We start from the raw sequence: 14,424 nt of genomic DNA, 5'->3' as shown, positions 1-14,424 counted from the left end.
CCGTTGTAAGAAACCATATTTTTGTGTATCTGCATTTTTTTTCATATTTACATCTTTGTATTCTCTTTTTTGTCCTCCACAATTGTTGGATTATGGAATTGTTCTTGAGTGGGAAAGTATCTATACAGGTAACCCTCAAGTTATGACCACAGTTGAGCCCCAAATTTATGTTGCTAAGTGAAAGATTTGTTAAGTGAAAATTAGATTAACAGAGTTAGAAGGGACCTTATAGGTCATCTAATCCAACCCCCCACCCAAGCGGGAGACCCTACACCATTTCTGACAGATGGCAGTCCAGCCTCTTCTTGAAGGTCTCAAGTGATGGCGCTCCCACAACTTCCGAGGGCAAGCTGTTCCATTGGTTGATTGTTCTCACTGTCAGAAAGTTTCTCCTTATTTCCAGGTTGAATCTCTCCTTGTTCAGTTTCCATCCATTATTCCTTGTCTGGCCTTTGGATGCTTTAAAAAATAGCTTGACCCCTTCCTCCCTATGGCAGCCCCTCAAATATTGGAAGACTGCTATCCTGTCTCCCCTGGTCCTTCTCTTTACTAGATTAGCCAAGCCCAGTTCCTGCAAGAAAAGTCCGTATGACTTTTCTTGTCACAGTTGTTAAGTGAATCATTGCAGTTATTAAGTTAGTCACCTGGTTGTTAAGTGCATCCGGCTTCCCCATTGACTTTGCTTGTCAGAAGGCCTCAAAAGTTGATCACGTGACCCCAGGACACTGCAATCACTCCTATATATTTTCTTTTATGTACACTAAGAGCATAGGCACCAAAGACAAATTCCTTGTCTGTCCAATCACACTTGGCCAATAAAGAATTCTATTCTACTCTACTCTACTCTACTCTACTCTACTCTACTCTACTCTACTCTACTCTACTCTACTCTGTCATAAATATAAGTCTGTTGTCAACCGTCTGAATTTTGATCACATGACCATGGGAATGTTGCAAAGGTCATAAGTGTGAAAAATGGTCATAAGTCACTTTTTTCAATGCCCTTGTAACTTTGAACATTCACTAAATTAATTGTAAGTTGAGGACTACCTGTACTGTTAATTCATATATTTTTACAAAATACAAGGCATATAAATACTTGGCTGCCCACTGCCTGGATGAGTTCTTCAGACTTAGAAATTGCTATCAGATTCCTGACAAAGCAGGGCTGATCTTTTCACAAGGACAGAGAACCATGCAAGAGCCCTCGTGAGGTCAGTAAAACACAGGCCTCAACATTTTTGTTTTGACCGGTCTGGCTGTGATGCTGGAAATTGTAGATCAGCAACATCTGGAGAGACTACAGATCTCCCACTCCTGGTCTGTTAGATATTAAAGTGTAGTTAAAGCTTTCCCACAGTTCTAATTTTAAAGACAAAAGAAAAACAGACAGACACTAACACTCCTTTAGATTTGGTATGAATTGTGGCAAAATAGACATCTTGCCTATAGGTGAGTATGTGTGAAATCCTGATGCTTAAAACTCTTTGGAGGTCACTACGTAGTCTGCAATTAATACAGCAAATTATTTGAACACCGTGGCTGGGAAATGAAAGTGGCCCTTGATTACATAGAATAGTTATGCAAATATAGTTCAAGGCTGCATCAAGGGAAGTTCATGTCAAAACCCAATAATTTCCTTTGGCTCCTTATTCTTTTTTACCCTGGCCCTTGTAATAAAAATGTAACATCCAATGATGTTTTTGTCCAACGGCAGATAAATTTACAAGGTGGTGGGCAAATATAATTTGGCAAGTCAAAAAGGAACAAAGGCCCTTCCTTTCTCTTCTTCATTAATCAATGTGCCCAGTTCTGAAGGCCACATTTAAGGAAGACAGCAATCAAGATGATCATGAAGAAAAAGGCTAGGGGATACGGAGGCACTGGATGCGAGAAGCAAGATGATATTTATCTTCAAAGATATGAAGGGGTCTTATATAGAAGCCAGGGCAGGATTGTTTAGACCTGCTCCAGAAGGCAGATCAAGAAGCAATGGGTATAAGCCACAGAGATTTCAGCTGGATATCAGACCAAATAACCCAACAATGGAATAGCTTGCCTAGTAAAGTCATTCTTCCAATGGTTACATGTTATGATTCCACTGAATCCTTGCCTTATGTTGTAATTGTGATTATTCATCATCATCATTGTACCCATTGTCTATTTACCTCAGGATGAAGGCGTCTTTTGCATGTTTCCAACCAATACGGTCCTGAGCTTTCTCTTGACAGTTTGGCCAGCAATACCGGTAGTTGCCGATGTCATCGCACCATCTTGTTTTAGATCCCTTTTGTGGACACTTCTTATCAAGTGGGATCCATCCTATGGCTGCCTTGGTCCACCTGCTATCAGTTCTTCTTGCTATGTGACCAGCATTTCTCCATTCCAGTTCTTTACTCTTTTGATAGCTTTGTATATGTTTGATGATAAACATCATAATAGCAATAGCACTTAGACTTATATACTGTTTTACAGTGCTTTATAGCCCTCTCTGAGTGGTTTACAAGAGTCGGCATATTTCCCCCCAACAATCTGGGTCCTCATTTTACCTACCTTGAAAGGATAGAAGGTTGAGTGTAATAATGACTATGATTATTGATCTTTTATTAGTGGTTACATTATAGTACTACTACTCTTATTTTAGCACTATTATTATTTTCAATAACAACATTTTTTTGAGAACTTGGCCTTAATTTCAAGATGACCAAACCATCTCATCTTATAAGAAGAAGACAAAAAAAGAGGCTAATCGTTTAAAAAGACAGCTACGTAAATAATTCCAAAAAAGTTTATTAAGTCTTATTAACCACTTTTGCTGTTCTCTTACATCTTATACATTGCACATAGAATAATATAATGGTATTAAAACAATAAAGTATTAAAACACATAGATTAATATTTCTGAATCTGCTTTCATTACACTTCTTAAAACCCCACACCAATTCTTAGGATTCTTCGGGGGGAAAGCTTTTACAGTTAAAATCAACAGCAATGGAGGTTTAGTGAAAATATATCCCAAGGGTCAAACTGGAGCTATATTGTACTGTATTAACTGTTCATTTAAATGTCATCTAGGAGAAATCTTCCTGCTGCAGGGCTGCATTAAGAGGCCTGCTGAGGAGCTGTATAGGAAGAAGCTCATCCAAAACCCTATAAATATATCCAATTATGTTACCATGGCTAGAGATGCTTCTGTGTTGTGCGGAGTTTGGATAACTTTTGTGGAAAGAACCAGCTTTTGGCCTTTTCAGCAAAGATTGTCCAGGTGCTCTAGACTAAAGAGCAATATGAGCAGAGGTGGTACTCAGCAGGTTCTGATCAATTCTGGAGAATTGGTAACGGAAATTTTGAATAGTTCAGAGAACTGGCAAATACCACCTCTGACTGGCCCCACCCCCATCTATTCTCTGCCTCTCAAGTCCCAGCTGATCGGCTGGGTCTCCTTTTGTTGCCCTGCACAGGAGAACGGAGCTGGAAAGCAGGTTAGTGGGGTGGAAAGGGAATGGGGATTTTGCAGTATATCCTTCCACTGGAGTGAGTGGAAATGGGGATTTTACAGTATCCTTCCCCTGTGAGAGTCTTGTGATGGGGCTTGCGATGGAGAGGTTACATCAAGTGAAAATGGTAAAGAGAGTAGTAGTTGAATCATCATACTATGTTTAATATAAAACTCCCTCAATTGAGCTTAGCTCCTGCTGTTTTCATGGACACTTGGGTCTTTGGGGACATTCCTTGATAAAAATAAGGAAATGATCTGCCACGGCCTTTTTCTGAGCACAGCTTCCCAGTTTGGCCCTCAAGGCTGAGATTTCCTACTGGTCTCCCATCCAAGTTCTAGCCAGCTAAGTGAGCTTTCCGAAATCAGCCAAGATCAAGCAAATAAAGTAGAACCTCTAGTCATGACTATAATTTGTTCCATAACGTTGGAGATTTCTTTGTCTTCTAAAGTTTCGTCTTCAGGAATTTCAGGGTTAGCAGTGATGTTTGATCGCCACCCGAGTATATGTTCGTGACCAGATTAAAAAAAATTGTGAATTTTTTGGTCAGAACCTGATTTGGTTGTGTTCAAAAGCATTCATGACCAGAGGTTCTACTGTAGCTGGACAAATACAGGTAAACAGTTTTATTTATTTATACTGTTTCACTCCTATAAACTACAAATATACAGGTAGTCCTCAATTTATGACCGCAATAGAGCCCAAAATTTATGTTGCTAAGTGAAACAGTTGTTAAGTGAGTTTTATCCCATTTTACGACTTTTGTCACCGCATTTGTTAAGTGAATCATTGCAATTCTTAAATTAGTAACACAGATTGTTAAGGGAATCTGGTTTCCCCATGGACTTTGCTTGTCAGAAGGTCACAAAAGGGGAACATGTGACTCTGGGACACTGCAGATGTCATAAATGTGAGTCAGTTGTCAAGTGTCCGAATGCAAATCACGTGACCATGGGTGATAACAGTGGTAACTGCAGTGGTGATAACATGTGAAAAATGGTCATGGGTCACTTTTTTCAGGGCTGCGAACTTATGTAATATTCCTCCTATTTTCCCTACAACAACCCTGTGAGGTGGGTTGGGCTGAGAGAGAGTGACTATCCCAAAGTCATCCAGTTGCTTTCGAGTTTAAATCAGGACACGGCTTCCTGGTTTCTAGACCAGAACCTTAACCACTACACCAAAGAATTTTCTGCTGGTTTGTGTGCCACAGTTTGCCTTTGAGAGGCATACTGGGAAAATATATTCCAAAAAGCAATGGGAGATTCCAGGCAAAAAGCTGTTTGTTACGTCTTTTATGTCTAGCGATTTATTTAATTAATATATACACTGACATTCCACTCCTGGTAACTAATAATAGTTTTTTTTAAATGTGAGAAGCAAAATCGAAACAAAATCTAAAAAAAAATAAAAAAATAGACCTAAATTAAATCTTACATTTAATGAACAGATGACAAAGTCTGACAAAAGAAATGCCTCACAGAGGAACCATTTTCAGAGCTATTTATTGATGAGTTGACTTCTGGGTCTCACAGAAGACTCACCCAAAAATAACTTCTGGGCCTTACACAAGTCCCAGAAGTCATTTCACCAATTAAAACAGCTGTTCTCAGTGCTGAGAGAATGGAGGGCAAGCGGAACTTCCTTTTCTGATATATTCAAATTAGAATTTGCCAACTGGTAGCAGTCTCTGATGTTTACATTCAAGGCCTTCAAGAACATAAATGCCCACAAGGCCTTAGCTTCTAAAAATTAGGCAAAAATATTTTAATTTTCCTCCTAAAACTTCGATGTAATCATTTAAAATATACACTGGGATTGTTTTATAGGGCCTTTTACAATTTTATTTACTATTGCTGCTTTACTTTTATGAGCTACTTTAAAACATACAGGAGATTTTAAATTTTTTGAATCGAAAATATATTACAGCACAGTCATATGGACATGTATTCTACAGTAAGATGAAATCAGTGGGTCTTACTCCCTGATAAAAATACAGGACTGCAGACTCAAATAGGAATATAGGTATGCAAATACAGGACATATATTCCTTGAGCTTCTTAGAGAGGCCCAAGTTAAAAAAAAGTATTCAGTTAACTTAAAACTTACAGCACTGGTTTGGGAAAAATACTACATATTTCAGTATGACTGTTGTCAAAATTATACAAAAGAGTGCTTAGGAAGGTAGTGTATCCCCTGATTTGTCATTGTTGTATGAGAATGACCCTCTTGTTTGCGGAACAAAAATTCAACGCTTGTCTGTCTCTTACCGAAGGCGATATGAAAGGCGTGGGCAGGTGTGTGAGCTGTGGCTACGCAGCCTTCCAAATTCGAATTCCTGAAACGTGTTTTTCCTGAGATCCCGTTTGAGGAGAGCCAGCTGTTTTTCAATGCTTTTAGCTCCAAGAGAAAGAGGAGGAGGAGGAGGAGAAAGAAAGAAAAAGACCCTTTGGGCAGAAACTTTCTGCACGTCAGCTCACGCTGATGATGGATTACCCTGTGAGCGGGAGGGAAGCAGTTAAGTGTGGGAAGAATCTCTGTATAGGAAGGTGTAACAAAATCCTCTTTTGCAGCAAAGTGGCTGATTTAAAATTGCTACAGGATGGTGGGAATCTGAGGCTGAGGAGATAAAGCCAACTTGTGCAAACTATGCAATAAAAGGGTGAGGAAAGAAAAGAAACCAGGGCAGAGGACCAGTCATGGAGCAACGAAGGCACGACATATATCTTATAATATAACACACACACACACAACCTGTATTATAGGAATGCATAATAACAGTGAAGTGTGAAATACATTTATTCCAAACACTCACAAAACATAGAAATTGTACAGTATCTAACGTCCTTATCTCTAACCTATTTGTGATTCTATGTCATTCTCCTCTTCATGATCATCACTGTTTATGTCTTCTTATCTGATAGAAACTGGTGGAAGAGACAGGAGAGCTCGATAACTGCATGTCAGTGAGTTTTCCTTCCTTCCTTTTAACAAGTGTTTCCTAAGATTGCTCCTCTCATTAAACTGTTGCTGTGATCCACTTAATTGGAAAAATATTTGTTTATTTATTCACTTACTTACTCACTTAGTTACTTAATTTACTGTCTTTATTATTTTCACAAATAACTCAAGGAAGTGAACATATCCAACACATCTTCTTCCTATTTTCCCCATAACAACAACCTTGTGAGGTGAGTTGGACTGAAAGAGAAGGACAGGCCCTAGGTCACTCAGCTGGCTTTCGTGGCTAATGCGGGAGTTGAACTCACAGCCGCTTGCTTTCTAGCCCGGTGCCTTAACCACTAGACTAGACCATGGGTGTCAAACTTGCTGCGTCACGTTGTCGTCACGTGACTTTTGCGATGTTTCTCCCCTTTGCGGAGCCGGGATGGGCGTACCCTGCGCATGATGCATCCGGCCAGCAGGCCACCAATTTGACACCCCTGCAAGTAGATCAGAGTTACTGAAAGACTAATTTTTGTTGGCTCCTTTGCAGGATTTGATTCAGTGGCTTCTGTCCGCCCTGAGTTGGGTTCCTTGGCATGCTTACTTTGCACATTTATTCATGAGAATTCAAAAGAGACCGTCCTGCTTAAAACCTCCTGGTTTTAAGTTCTGTGTCAATGCACAAAGATGATTTAACTTTCAGTGCATCCAATTTAATTTTAAGAGGTATACCGATATCGCAATATTGACCCATTTGCCGGGGTGAAGAGACTGGTGATGGGAATATGAAATTCACTTACCCTTTTCCACTTTTTTTTTTCCTGATAAATGACACTTACAAGCAGTGGCATAAATAGCATATATTGCACTGTCTCTTCTGGAGCAGAGGCATGGCACTGCACTAACTGCCAAACAGTTGGTTGATGTTTCAGGCAGACAGGAACACAGCACCAACCTTTCAAACACCCTTATTTTTTAATCCCCAAGTCACCTGATATTGCACCCCCTTATTGCCTGCACCTGGGCAGATTTACTCCCATCACACCAACCTTCGCACACAGCCAATGACCAATATGGGGGAGCGATGGGAATGTTTTCTTTTTCTTTTAATTACACTGCTTTCCTTGGTGAACAAACCTCGTTGAAAAGTAACTACAGAGGTCCAGCACTGCTGTGCAAGTGACATGTACTTTGGATGAAAAACAACATCAGATCAAAGATTTCCTTTTCTCTCTTTAGAATGCGTTGGATGTAGCATGGGAAAAGGGCAGAGGCACAACGTATTTCCAGCCTGTTCACAAACTGGGGCTATGAAACTACAGTAGCTCTTGTTCTGGCTGTTTATTAAGGAGTTCGGGACTGTAAGAAATAAGGGAATGGATGCTGCCGAGCTGGGCCCTGCTTCCTGTGGGGTGAAGATAGAATAAAATGGAATAACAGAGTCGGAAGGGGGCTTTGAGGTCTTCTAGTCCAACCCCCTGCTTAGGCAGGAAACCCTATACCATTTCCAATGAGAAACTGTTCTCCCTGGCTCAGTCGCAATCGTTTGTCTACTGGTCCTTCCAGTGTCAGAAAAATAACTTGTAGTCCTTCTACTGATCCTTGCTCTCCCATAAGAGTCACCCAATTAAGGGCAGAGATGGGGGATCAACCCCCTCTGCTTTGTTTCCCTCCCTCCTACCAAGCATCACCAGTTGCAGAAGAAATGCCGTGTTTTAATATCATGGAGGTGGAGAGAAGAGGCATGTTTTGACCCATGGTTAGGCTGAGGGGTCTGTGAACAGTTGTTCAGGTTTTGTCTAATGTCCATCAGTAGCAGGTCCTCAATTCTATGGAGCAGCCATGGCTCCATAACTTGCATATATTCCTTTCTCCTGCCTTCTATCCCTACCATTATATAGATTCCTGATAAGTTCACGGTACATCCAACTTGCATCGTCATGGCAGCGTCACCTGACATATCGGGACTTTTTTTTTCTCTTCTGTGAACCGGGGATGGGCATGGCCATCACGTGACACTTCCAGCGTGAGGGCTGTGTGTTTGACAGCCTTGATATAGATCATAGCAGGAGCAGGGGGCTAGACTAAAAGACCTCCAGGGTCCCTTCCAGCTCTATTCTGGTTCTGAAAAATTCATTACTATCTGAATTCAACTGATTACAGATATTCGTTTAAGAATATGTAATTGTCAGAGAAGAGGGCAAATATGCTGATGATACCAGGAGTGGGATTCAAAACTTTTTACTACGGGTTCTGTGGGCGTGGCTTAGTGGTCATGGCAGGGGAAGGCTGCTACAAAATCCCCATTCCCTCCCCTCCCCACCAGTGGTGGGATTCAACATTTTTTACTACCGGTTCTGTGGGCGTGGCTTGGTAGGCACGATGTGGCTTGGTGGGCGTGGCAGGGGAAGGATATTGTAAAATTTCCATTCCTACCCCATTCCAGGGGAAAGATACTGCAAAATCCCCATTCCCTCGCCATTCGTGGGGGAAGGTTATTTGCAAAATCCCATTCCCTCCCCACCCCATTAACCTGCTTTCAGCTCCGTTGTCCTGTTTTAGGGCAACAAAAGAAGACCCAGCCAATCAGCTGGGACTTGGGAGGCAGAGGATAGATGAGGGTGTGGCCAGTCAGAGGTGGTATTTGCTGGTTCTCCAAACTACTCAAAATTTCCACTACCAGTTCTCCAGAACTGGTCAGAACCTGCTGAATACCACTTCTGGATGACACTGTGTAACGTAAAGCTCATGCTATCCAAAGTTACCTGTTGCATACAAGACCTGTATGCTGCTGCTGAACAAAGTAGCGCCTTTATCCTCCTGAATGAGTTGGGGCTAATTTGTTCCAGAAGTCCATGAGTCTAACTTCAGGGCCGGGCCTAAGCTTAGTATTTATGGGGTTCCTTGACCGGTGTCAATCGACAGGAGTATCGGCACTTGTCTTATATCGAGATCAATCATTGCCTTACTTCATCTTGCTTTTTCATGGATGAGCTGCCCTTGGCATGATGTAGTTCATCCAACACGCAGCACTTAATGACTGTACGATAGCCTAATCTTCACTGCATCTTTTAGTCCAGAAATAGGGAACCTCTGTCCCTACCTTAATCTGCAACCGTTGGAAGCTGGAGCTGAACAACATTTAAAGGTAACACATTCCCCAACCCTCCTCTTTGGCCCACCCAGAGAAGCCAAAGCGAGGTAAGCAACAAGTGTGCAATCCTTCTGCAGACCTTCTTGAAGCCTGAGTTGATAAGTCTCGGCCTTTTATCATTGAACGTTGAGATTCTCTATCTCAACGCCCTTCCCGGGGGAGGCATTCATTCAGCAAGCCCTTCTGCCCCCTCTATCCCTCCTTTTCCCCCCATAATGTTTAATTAATCTGGTGATGGGTCCTTTAAGGAAAGAATTATATGGCCAAGAACAATAAAAAAAGAGACACTGGAAACTCTCTGACAAGCTGCTTAAATTCATTTTATGAGGTGATTAGACTGAGACACATCAGCATTTTGAGTGCTTTATTTTCATCCTTCCTTTGCTCCTACAAACATGTTCCAGTGCCTTCCTGTCCTCATTAACAACCATGCAAGCATTAGATAGAGTTACAGTTTTAATAGTCCACTTTGCTTACCCATTTCCCCTCCCCACACACTGTGTATATGCTCTTCCCAGCCCCTAACTCTTTGGCTACTCCCATTATGAGCATCCACTGAGCCAGTTGTTTATCTTTTGGTGACTGGAGTGTGACAACACTTTGGACACCCTACAAATCAAATAGAAATGGGTTATAGCAACATCTACAACTCATCTCTCTCCCTCCCCCCTCCCTCCCCCTCCCTCCCTCTCTCCCTCCCTCTCACTCTCTCCCTCCCTCCCTCTCTCCCTCCCTCTCACTCTCTTCCACCCTCCCTCTCTCTCCCTGCCTCCCTCTCTCTCCCTCCCTCCCTGCCTCCCTCTCTCCTATACCTTTAAGCTAGTTTTTTAAGTTGGTCACTCGCTACCTTGGTTCAGTGCAGTATACCATGTTTCCCCGAAAATAAGACCTACCCTGAAAATAAGCATTAGATGGAGTTACAGTTTTAATAGGCCACTTTCCTTCCTCTCCCCACACGCTGTGTATATGCTCTTCCCAGCCCCTAACTCTTTGGCTATCCCCATTATGAGAGTCAACTGAGCCAGTTGTTTATCTTTTGGTCATTGAAGTGTGACAGCACTTTGGACACGCTGCAAATCAAATGGAAATGGGTTGTTGCAACATCTACAACTCATCTCTCTCTCTCTCTCTCTCTGTCCCTCCCTCCCTCCCCCCCCCTCTCTTTCCAGTCACACAGAACTTTTTTTCCTCCTTAGTATGTTGGCCTCTGGCTAAAATACCAGGAAAATTATGTTTTCAGAAGGGAGCACAAGAGCCCACATTTATCATTCCATTGTTTTTTTTATTATTATTATTAAAAATTCCAATTCTAATTTAATTTCAATAGATTAGCTTATCTTCCTGTCCTAATTCTTGTTGCAATGCAGAGATGATTTTAGAGGTATGATCTGGTCTCTGGTCTATGACTGTCATAAATGGAATGGAATGGAATTGAATAGAAGGTGATCGCCATTTTCCTCTGAGAATTCTCAAACATGCAGAAGAGCATCCTAGTAAAATAAAATGGCAGCTGCCCTGAGTTGGCCACCAAATAACTTCATAACTGCCACCAGTGATAAGTAATCACACACACACACACACACACACACACACACACACACACAAAAGGAACAGTGAATGGCTACCAATAGGATAATGTAAGCAAATTCAGTCGTCCCCATTTGTTATTGGGGTTAATAAATCAATGAAACAAATTAAAATTGGGGCCAAATGCACTCTGGTTCAACTTTCATTGATTTGTTATTAATGGGATACACACACACACACACACACACACACATTATATCCCTCCCAAGCAATCCCTGAGGATTGCAAGTTCTTGGTCAATAATGGAAGCTCCATAGACCAATGAAAATTCTTCCATTTTGTTTTATGCATGGAAGGTTTTCAGCTGAGACAGTTGAGACAATCACCTGTCAATCAACATTGTGTGAATTCCTGCAGAAATGATCAAAATAAGCAATATCAATATTGTTTGATGCCACCAATAGAGTACAGAATTGGATTACATGTTGAGTTGTGGGGGATGGGTGGTGGGAGGGTCATTTAGGCTGGGCCAGAGGTGGCATTCAGCAGGTTCTGATCAGTTCTGTAGTGGAAATTTTGAGTAGTTGGGAGAACCGGCAAATACCACCTCTGACTTGAGATTTTACACTATCCTTCCCCTGCCATGCCCACTAAGCCAAGCCCACAGAACTGGTAGTAAAAATAAAATTGAATCCCACCACTGGTCTGGGTCCCAAACTTAAAAATAAAGACACCCTCTAGTTGAGCTGGTGAAAGATTGTTTTTTGACCCCCCCCCACCCTAGCCAACCTCCCTGGGATTCCCCTGTGAAGTAAGCATCTTTTAGCTTCCAGCAACTCAAGAGATGCTTGCTCATCAATGCTAGACCAAATCAAGAACCATTCGGATATTGGCCATGGGTATTGTATGTGTGTTTATGCACTCAACAATCAGCTTGGAATCACTGGGAAAGGGTTTGCTTGTGGCAGGAGTAACTTCATCATTAACTAACCATCCTTGACAGATGGCTCTCTAGCCTTGAGTAACTCCATTCAAGGGAACCAGGCAACCTCTTTTGGCAGGCAGTTCCATTGTCCAAACTGTTTCTTGGAGTGATAAAATTCCTCCTGATGTTTCATTTAATGTATCCCGGCAGCAGCATAAGCCTCGCTCCTCGCCCTTCTCTCATTTACTAATGAAAGTAATTGGTCCTCATTTTTCTTTTTACAGCATCCCTTTACATATTTTCAGCTTGCAATCATGTATCCCATATGTCATCTTTGCTCCAGTCTGAACATGCTGGGCTCTCTTGCCCTCTCTCTCAGAGGTCCTGTTTTGCAAACCTGTCATCATTTTTGTTTCTCTCCTCTGAAGTCCCTCCAGGATGTCTCGGGGAAAAAGAGGGAAGAAGGGGGAGTGGGAACTGGCAACAGCATGGCATATCTTATATGAAAACATGGGCAGGGGGGGCGAGGCAGGGGGAGAATGGGAGGACAAACTCAACTCTTAGATCATATACAGCAATATAACTTCTCTCATTATCATTCTCTAACATTTCTCACTGAATTTACCTCCAATACTAATCACTAGAATTCCAGAAGGATAAATTAAAAACAGAAAAATTTCTCTCTCCCCGCAAAGCTCAATTAGAATAATATTATGCATGTTATATCTCTTCATTTATTCTTCTGGTGTTAATTTTGTTTTCTTATGTTTCAGCACTTGGAATTACTATTTTTTAAATGGAGTTTTTATTTTGGTTGCAAAGAACAAGTTCAGTGGTACTGAATGTTGAACAGGCTACTTTGGCTGGAAATGCTTGTGTTCAAATTTGTTTTAAAATATTGGATTTATATCCCGCTGGTTCTGAATATTTGTATTATTCTTATTTCCTGTTCTCTCTGTCATTTACCTTTCCCATGCATTTCTAATTAATCAGGTATAATATCTGTAAAAGTATGAATGGTGGGTCAATGTCAATATGTATTTATACGAGCTGTAGGTGGTGTATGCCTTTTCCCCAACCTAATGGTAAGGAATTTCACAAGATTTAGCTGCCTACTAGTCTTATAACAATTTTTATTTTTTATTTGTGATCTAATGTGATAGTAAATTACTTTGCACCTAATCCTGAAAGACTAAAAAGGCATCCACAGAATAACTGAACAATAATAATCTTCAATCTTCTAGTTGAGGTGTTTTAGTTTCTAGTCTCATAGTTCTAGTTTCTTAGAACTATAAGAAAAAGAACAAGCATCAGGAATTAAGGTTTTGCTGTTAGTAAGTTGATATTGTCCAGGGGTGGGATTCTACCGGTTCGCACCTATTTGCTAGAACCGGTTGTTAACATTCTAAGCAGTTCAGAGAACCGGTTGTTAGAAGAAATTACTGGCCTAATCCAGGAAGGAAGGAAGGAAGGAAGGAAGGAAGGAAGGAAGGAAGGAAGGAAGGAAGGAAGGAAGGAAGGAAGGAAGGAAGGAAGGAAGGAAGGAAGGAAGGAAGGAAACAAACATACATTCTGGTGTTACAGAAAACTGCCTCTCCAAAACTGCTTACAGAAACTGCCTCTCCATTAACCCTTTTTACATTCTTGGCAGGACTAGACTTCCTGTCTCTGAAACTTCTCTGGAGTTTTTTTTCCCCCTCCTTTGCTGGTACTTTGCTTGTGTGGAGTCACCATTCAAAGTTACAATGGCACTGAAAAAAGTGACATGACCATTTTTCACACTTACGACTGTTGCAGCATGCCCACAGTCACGAGAGGCTAGGTGAGGAGATGCGTGCCTCGATGTAAGTGATGTTGAGTTGGCCATGCCCAACCAGTCACATTACCACCAAGCCATGCCCACCAACTAAGCCACGCCCACAGAACTGGTTGTTAAAAAAAAATTGAATCCCATCCCTGATAATGTTTATATACAAGTTCTAGTCTTGGAATTCATGTATGATAGAATAGAATAGAATAGAATAGAATAGAATAGAATAGAATTCTTTATTGGCCAAGTGTGATTGGACACACAAGGAATTTGTCTTGGTGCAAATGCTCTCAGTGTACATAAAAGAAAAAATACATTCATGAAGAATCAAAATCATAATGTACAACACTTAATGATAGTCATAGGGTACAATAAGCAATCAAATCATACTAGGAAACAGTCAATATAAATCATAAGGATACAAGTGACAAAGTTAGTCATACAGTCACAAGTGGGAGGGGATGGGTGATAAGGAGTGATGAGAAGGTTAATAGCAATAGTAGTGCAGACTTAGTAAATAGTTGGACAGTGTTGAGGGAATTATTTGTTTAGCAGAGTGATGGAC

This window comes from Pseudonaja textilis, chromosome 2, assembly GCF_049901715.1.
Source record: "Pseudonaja textilis isolate UNSWEBS1 chromosome 2, rPseTex1.2, whole genome shotgun sequence".
NCBI classification, from domain to species: domain Eukaryota; kingdom Metazoa; phylum Chordata; class Lepidosauria; order Squamata; family Elapidae; genus Pseudonaja; species Pseudonaja textilis.
This window is presented reverse-complemented; position numbering follows the sequence as displayed.